The sequence below is a fragment of the Solanum dulcamara genome, chromosome 1 (genome assembly GCF_947179165.1).
Source record: "Solanum dulcamara chromosome 1, daSolDulc1.2, whole genome shotgun sequence".
Classification (NCBI taxonomy): domain Eukaryota; kingdom Viridiplantae; phylum Streptophyta; class Magnoliopsida; order Solanales; family Solanaceae; genus Solanum; species Solanum dulcamara.
Window position 1 is genome coordinate 51,206,075 of NC_077237.1, and position 8,716 is coordinate 51,214,790.

Genomic DNA, 8,716 nt, shown 5'->3' on the forward strand with positions numbered 1-8,716 from the left:
CCTACATAAGCTTCGAGGTCGAATCCTGAGTTGGGTGTCGGAGTCGGGACTTGAGCTAGGTGTCAGAATGGTGTTTCGAGTCGAGTGTCAAAGTCGAATTTCAGATCGAGATTTGAGGTCAGGTCATAGGTTGTTTTGGGTCCCGAATCAATCACCAAGATCAAATATCGAGGTCGAATCTCAATGTATAAATTGATTTATGTGTCGACTGTTAGGGTCGGGTCCCAGTTAGGTGTCGGGATTGGATCTTGTTTTGAAAGTCGGGCCCCAAATTGAATTCAAGGTTGAATCTCAGTTTGAAGGTCGAATCTTGAGGCCGGATCCTAAATCAGTCGTTATTGTCAAATGTTGAGGTCGAGTCCCGATTCATAACTCAAGTCCTAGGTTGGGAGTTTGAGTCATGTCATATTTGAAAGTTGGGTCCTATTTTGAGAGTCAAACCTTGACTCTGGAGTCGAGAGTTTGGGTCGGATCACACTTCAAAAGTTGGGTCCCACATCAGGTATCGAGCGAGTCCTAGTTCAGATGTCGGGTCTCGGTTTGGATGTCGGGTCCCGGGTGAGGAAGTCAGAAGTCATGTCTCAGATCGAGTATCAGAGTTAGATCCCAATCGATCCTTGAGGTCGTGTCTAGATTCGGATATCGAGGTCAGAGTTTTTCATAGAAAGCATTTTCCTACAACTAGTTTTACTCCTTAATTATTGATATGGTGGTGAGTTATAATATTTCTCTTTAAGTGTATTTTTTATTTTAAAAAACTTACATTATTTTCTAAAATTTCATACATAATAATAATAATATTAATATTAATAATATATATATCTGGTGCCAAACAAGAAAAAGTTGCAAAAAATTTATCTGGTGCAGGCTTCTAAGACCCGACCTACAACTCGTAGGAGGTCCTACAAGCCGTAGGAAGACAGTTGTAGAAGGCCTGGACACTTGGGAAAAATTTGGAGTTCTGAGACAAGCCAAGTTGATGGACCGTAGAAAGTTGGACGAGCCGTAGGAAAGGCTTGTAGGAAGGTTCTGAGAAGTGAGAATTTCACTATGTGTGAACTCACTCTACGAGGGGTTCCTACGAACCGTAGGAGATCCTATGATTCGCAGGAAGGATTTGTAGGATGAGTTTAGAAACTTGATATTCTGAGTTTTGAAAAAGTTGGCAAGACGAACGGGTCCTACAACCCGTAAGACCATCGATGATCCGTAGACTTGAATTGTAGAATGATTATGCAATTTCCAGTAGCTCAAGTTTTGGTGTACTAGTTCTACGACCTCATTCCTACGCCCCGTCTCAACTATGTCGTTGTGGAGTGATTATGTAATTTCAAGCATGCCTAACCTATGTCGTTTTGGGATGTTTTACTAAGCTAGTAAGTACTTAAATCCTTCAAACCTTCATTATTTCCTCTCATTCTCTCAAATTCACCTAAAGAGTTTAAGGTTTTCTCTCAAGTCTTCTCCCCCAATAAAGAGTTAGGGTTTCAAGATCCAGTCAATTTTCCATTGCTTAAAGCTTGATTTTGGGCTTTGATTATCAAGGTATGTTGGGAATTCATCCATGGATCTTATTCCATCCATGGAGTCCCAAAGATTTCCCCCTTTTTACATCAATTTTAATTCAATGATTCTAGGGTTTTTATCAAATTGCATCGAGTCAATTCAATTATGGTTTCACTTAATTTCAATAGTCTATTCATGCATGATTTAAGTCCAATTACATGTTTTTAATAAGTTTTGCAAGAACCCATGCGTTATGCTATGAATTTCAAGCTTTAAACTATGAATTTATGATCAAGGATGTATGATGATTTATAAAATTTATGAACCATGTTTTCAAATAAGTTTCCTGTAAGAAACTATGAATTGTTAAAGGTTTTCTCACAATATGCAAGAAGTTATGAGTTATATGCTTAGAAAGGTAAGTGTACTTATGTTATGTTATGATCATGGTTTTTAAAGAGATACTCTTATTATGTTATTTTATGAATATGGATTGGTATTTGTTTGCCCTTCCTAATGATTATGTTTTCACATATTCCGTTGTGATTGACTTAGCATCGAGCGAACTTTGTAGTGGGGATCCTTGTATAATCCTTAGTTCCAAAACTATGTGCCATCATAGGTGCCTTAAAAGTCTTAGCTAGTGGATCCACATATAGTTCATGTTCATGTTTATACAGAGTCTACCTTGGCAAGTAGCCTCTCTTTTCTCGGTATGAAAATTACATCAGATTTCATGTTATGGGCCACATAGTCTTAAATGTCGATTTTAAGGTTAATATCCCACATATGTATATGCTTTTTCTACAAGCTTTAAATGATGTTTTATGATGCATTGACCTTATGAAATGTTTTCAAGTTTTACCTCATGTTTTTCACATTATTTGGTCATGCATCATATGTTCAAATTGACTATGTTCGATTTATTATTCATGCATGTTTCTTCCATATTTAGTACATTCCATGTACTAACGCATACTTTTACCTACATTGCATCATAATATAAGGTACGACGATCACACTCATCCCACTCGTGACTAGATATTGAGCTTACTTTCCTCTTGTTGGTGAGTCCTCATGTTTCGAGGACGCAATATTTATGATTCCTTTATACTTCTTATATCTTTTACTTCTTATGTTGGTGAGCTAGGAACTTGTTCTATGCTCCGTTCAGACTAGTAGAGGCATGCTAGATTTTTCTATGTCTATGTTGTCTCGTTGTTTAGAGATTAGTTCGCTTTTTATTTTATCAAGATATTCATGTTGAGACTTGTATTCCGCTTTCATAATTTTAGTTCTTGATTCTCATTTACCTTATGTATGCTCACGTGTGATATGCTAAAGGACTTGGTTGGGGTCTCTCGGGATTCTGGTCATCATGTCACGCATAGGGCCTAGCTTGGATCGTGAAAACTTGGTATCAGAACACAAGGTTTAAGGTATCCTAGGAAGTCTAACATACCGCATCAGGTAGAATTGTCGCGACCCGACCTAGGGCCTAGTTGTAATACGGTGATCGAAACTCTGAAGGGCTCCAACCAAGCCTCTTGACATATCATAAAGCATATATAAAGTAAAGTAAATGAAGAAATATCATAAGAGAGTCTAAACCATGGTTCATAAAGAAGAATGTAACTTGACAACATAGACTCAAGCATTTGTCCAACTAATACCTCTAATTATGAACATGGGCGGGGGATAAGACATGTCCCTAGCTCACCCTTAATATAAAAAAATAAACATCTTTGAAAGTAAGAAATGACATCTCATAATTAGTCCTCGATGGATGAGGACTCACCACAACTTTGCTGATAAGAAAGATCTACTAGCCACGTGGATGGATATGATCCTCAACCTCAACCCATACATTATGAGACAATGTAGGAAACAATATGAGTTAGTATGTTTGAATGTACTAAGTATGTGGGCATGACATGCAATATAAATCATATGATGCAATGATCAAAAGCATACATAGTAAAGAGGATAAGTAAAGTCATGAGGAATACCATAATGATCAAATTATTTGTAATATAGAAAGGAGACTTAAAGCTTCAAGAACCCTAGAATCACCTTGAGAGAAACTTAAAGAAGAAGACTTGAGAGTTTTGAGTGAATGAGAGTGAATGTGGAGGGTTTGAGTCTTAGAAACAGTTGTAGGTCCTTTCAAGTCTTTTTTAGGATGAAGAGTAGTACATATAAGGCCTATCTCCTTTTTTCGTTGAAATTGCTTAAGGTAAGTGAAATGATGTCTGATATGAGTTTAGAGGTAATTCCATTTATAGGTTCTGGATATAATTCGTGACTCATAGTCACTTTTGAATACTAAGGGTCCTAAAGTAGTTAGATTACTACTCTCGAGCCACCTATATGTTGAATAGTAAGTGGAAATATAAGCTCCTATTCGGAAAGGCTCTGAGGGGATAAATGTCTCAGATTGCATAAGTTGTATCTCTGATTGCATAAGCTATGTGTTTGATTGCATAAATTATGTCTTTTATTGCATATACTGTGTGGCATTATCTTGGTACACGCCTGTGGTTCTTGAGGCCCTAATTGATGAAATACCTAATAACATCTAAAGTGTACCTCAGAGAATTACTTCCCTGGTCTTCAAGTGATGGTTCACTTGACTGTTTTATTGAGTCTTAGGAGATGACCTAGTTGCATATTATTTCTCACTACTCTACTCGTGCATACGGTAACCCTTTTTTCACCAAGTCCCACGATGGGCCGGGAACATTATCGGTCACAGCTTTATTACTCCTTCATCGAGTCCCGGGACAGCTATGTATATGTATGTATGAAGTATACTATGATGAAATATCGTATACGTTGAAGTTGAAGCATATGATGACGCCGTATATGATGAAGTTATTCACCGAGTCCCGGGCCGGATATATATATATATATATATGATGATATAATGAAAATATGGATCAAGCCGTATGTTCCTCGGCATTATTCTAAATTATGGTTCGGGCCGAATGTTCCTCGGTATATTTTACTATGTGATAATGGCACCGAGTCCCATAAAGGGGCGAGTGTGGTATGTTATGTACACTACTCTTTCACCGAGTCCCTCACTAAAGGGCCGGATACTTATGTAGGCATGCATATAAAAATATAGGGATACACTTGTGACTCCAAGCCCCATAGTAGACTGGATGTACTATGATGACACATACGATAAGATTATGTCGTATACGATGATATGATGCCGTATACGATGACCTGATGACATAATATACATAATGAGAGGGGATGATGATATGGTGATATGGTAATATGATGAAATAGTTATGATACTGAGTTTCTTAGCGAGTCGGGCACAGCGTATGATGATGTATATGACTATGTGTCCTAAGGTGCAGGTACATTAATTTGTTAATTGTTACACTTGTCCACTACATCCTTGTTTCAATTATGGTCTCAGCTATGATGTGTTATGTTTTACATACTCAGTACATATATCGTACTGACCTCCCTTTCTTCGGGGGGGCTGCGTTTCATGCTCGCAGATAAAGGTACTTACTTTGGAGATCCGCCAGCTTAGGACTCCCACTCAGCTATCTCGGAAGTGCTCCACTATTCCGGAGCCTAGCTTTTGGTACTGATCATATAATGTATATAGTTATTTATTCAGGAGTACGGCGGGGGCCCTGTCCCGTTATATATCACTATTAATATTTTTAGAGGTCTTTAGACATATATAGGTGGGTTGTTTACGAGTTTGATTTAGTTGTGCCTATATGGAATATTATAAATATTATTATGTTAGGACAACCTTGTCGTCCCTTACATGACATGGTGCAAATGAAAGAGGCTATATGCATATGAATTTTCTATCACCCTCTAGATTCTTGTGTATAGTTCTTATAGTTGAGATTTATGTATACGGGGGTCTAGGTCGGACCCCAGTCACGACCTACGGAGTTGGGTCATGATAAATGGCTAGGTTGGGGTCCCTCATAGCCTTATCTCCATGTCGTAGTTTGGCCCTAGTTTGGGTTGTGACACTCAGTCTATCATAAAGGCAACATAGATGACTTATTCCAATTAGACATGGTGGATTTTGATGTCATTCTAGGCATAGATTGTCTTTGTCAAGATCCAAATAAGGGCTAAGCCGTATGTCATGACCCAACCTTGTAGGTCGCGACTGGGGTCCAACCTGGACCCCTGTATACATATTTATTAGTTGTGGTCAAGCTGAATTATAAATATGTAATGCATATAAATCAAGTGTAGTCAAATCGGACTATAAACAATATGATACGTACATGAGAACCCCGATGGGTCATAACATTTCATATATCTGTAGCCTCTTTCATTTGCATCATAACATGAAAAGAAACGCAAGCCGACAAGGCTGCCATAACATAATAACATATACCATACATCATGTAGACCCAGTTGAACCAAACTGACATACACAACCCACATATACATGTCTGTAGACCTCTAAAAATATTAACATAACATATGGCAGGACAGGGCCCCCGCCAAACCCCTGAATAATAAAAAATAATATACATCAGTGGCCAGTGCCAAAATTTAGGCTCCGAGATAATAGAGCCTCTTCCAGCTGTGCTGAACGGAATCCTAAGCTGACGGACTCTCAAAACCTATATCTGTACCTGCGGGCATGAAATGCAGCCCCCCGAAGAAAGGGGGTCAGTACGACATATGTACTGGGTATGTAAACATAACATAATACAACTAGAAATATATCTGAAGTAGAGAAGCAGGGGAAAAATATCAAATCAAAAACCTGTACTTGTACTCAGTGAATCATAAAAGTATGCATGTTCAAATTATACAATATAGTCGGCCCCATCAGGGATCCGGTGAATCATATCTGTAGGACCATCATAGGCTCGGTGCCATCACCACCTCATTGCAACACATCATCATATATATGCATATGTACCTAGCCCTCTAGTAAGGGACTCGGTGAGTTTTTCATATCATTGGATTATCATGTCCTCGTATAGTATACCTGGCCCTTTAGTGAGGGACTCAGTGGATAATGTAGTGAATTATGCACGAGAACATACCCTAGCCCGAGACTCAGTGATAGAAGGGTTATAGTATTCACGAGTAGAGTAGTGAGTAACTATATGCAATTTAAATCATTATCAGAGATTCGACAGAATAAGAGAGTTAAACTTTTGCCTGAGGACCCGAGTAGTAGTGTGGTCATCTCGAGTATCCTCTTTAACATATAGAAGTTTGCAAGGAAATAGTTCAACTACTACAGGAGTTCAATACTCAAAAGTAAATAAGAGATGCTTAAGAAATGAATTACCCCGGAGCTCATATCATATTTAACTTACAACTAAGACATGCCAAAAAAAGAAAGAGAATAAGCTCTATATAGTTTGTACTTTCCTTCCTATGGTCATCATGTATATATTTCATACCCGGCCCATCCTGGGGCTTGGTGAACAACTATGCCATCATAATCTCATTTTCATACCAAGTATATATCAAGAGAAAGGAGAGATAGCTTTCCAAACACTATTTTTTAACATATAGAAGCCTTAACAAGCAATACTCAATTCTTGCAGGAGTTCCAATACCAACAAGCGGATAGGGATTATGAGGTGTAATTGGAGTTCTAGGAATGGAATTATTCCCTCATTTCACATACAATTCACTTAAGGCTAAGACATGCCAAAAGGAAAGGAAGATAGCTTTACATACCTATGCCAAAAACATGCCAAGAGAAAGCTTCACATACCTCTTACGAGTTACTCTTTATAACGTTCGCCTCGTCATCCTTTGAACCTATTCAACATAGAAGAAATATAAATATCAACCATCCCTGACTTTTTATCATCTTAAGTTGCACATGAGTATTCATAGAACTCATTTCCTCGCTCGTCTTCTCGACTAGTTCTTTAGCTAGTTAAGGAGTTAACGAAAATCGGGCAACACCTCCCCTATAACATACCCTATCCAAATTTCCAATTAGATCCCTAATCACTATATCCAACCAAAAAAAACAACCTGAAGCTCATATACAAATAAAACATGGAAACATTACACAACATAAGCTCCAAACAACTTGCTTAACATTACGATACCAAAATAGGGTTTCTAGTCTCTATCTTGTAAAACCTTTAACCGTACGAAGAGGGGGATCATGTGGATGAAACTAGAATCTCCAACACCTATTTTAGAATACCTTTAGTCCCTGAAACACAACACCACACACCTGCAGTAGCACACCACAAGCACAACACCTTGCTTTGACTACAATTTAATTATAGCGACTCCAATTTAGTTTGTTTCGAATCGTCAAGCATATTTATGTAATTTTAATATTTACATACACTTATACAATGTGTAACACACTTCATAACAACACCATAAACTCCAAATTGAAGGGAAAGGTCTTACCTTACCTGAAATTGGCCAAAACTCGCCACACTAACCTCGAAAGTTCTTTGTTGTGCTGAAACTTTAGCGGACTGTTTGTATCGCTTCTCCGCTTTCTCGAATTGGAATTTTATGTTATAAAAACTATTATATAACCGTGGGACACCTTAAATAATTAATTCATGGAACGAAAGTCAGTAGCTCACCTCAAGGTGGCCAAACCCGTAGCCTTCCTTTCTTGCCCTTAGCGTTTTTCTCTTTAACTTTCTCCTATCTTTTCCAAGTGTAGGGATGAAGAAATGGTTCCGTAGGCATCATAAAATACATATATACACCTCCACATTGTTGAGTAACACCATAGATAATTAATTCATGGAGGAAAATTGGAACTTACCTTGAAATCTCCAAACCGTGGTTGCCTTCTTTTTCCTCTCTATGTTTCTTTCTTTTCTTGTTCTTTGGCTGAAGTTTTGGCTGAGAACTGAAGTACTTAGTCACAATAAATACATATATAGGTTGTCTTAGGAGGTGAAACATTTCATCCCCATTGGGTGATATGTGTCCAACCCTTATTGGACCAACATAACCATGCAACCACTTAGGGGCTACCACGTGTCCTTAGTGGGGCCCAACCCCAAGTAGGTGGGTCACCTACTTGACCCCAGGAAGGTGGGTCACTTGATGCCATGTGTCACCTTCCTAGGCTGCCATGTGGTGCCTTCTCTTGCTTCCACGTGTCGCCCTCTCTCGCTGCCATGTGTCACTCCCATATACTGCCATGTGTACCTCTCACGTGCTGCCATATGTCAGGTAGGTGCATCAC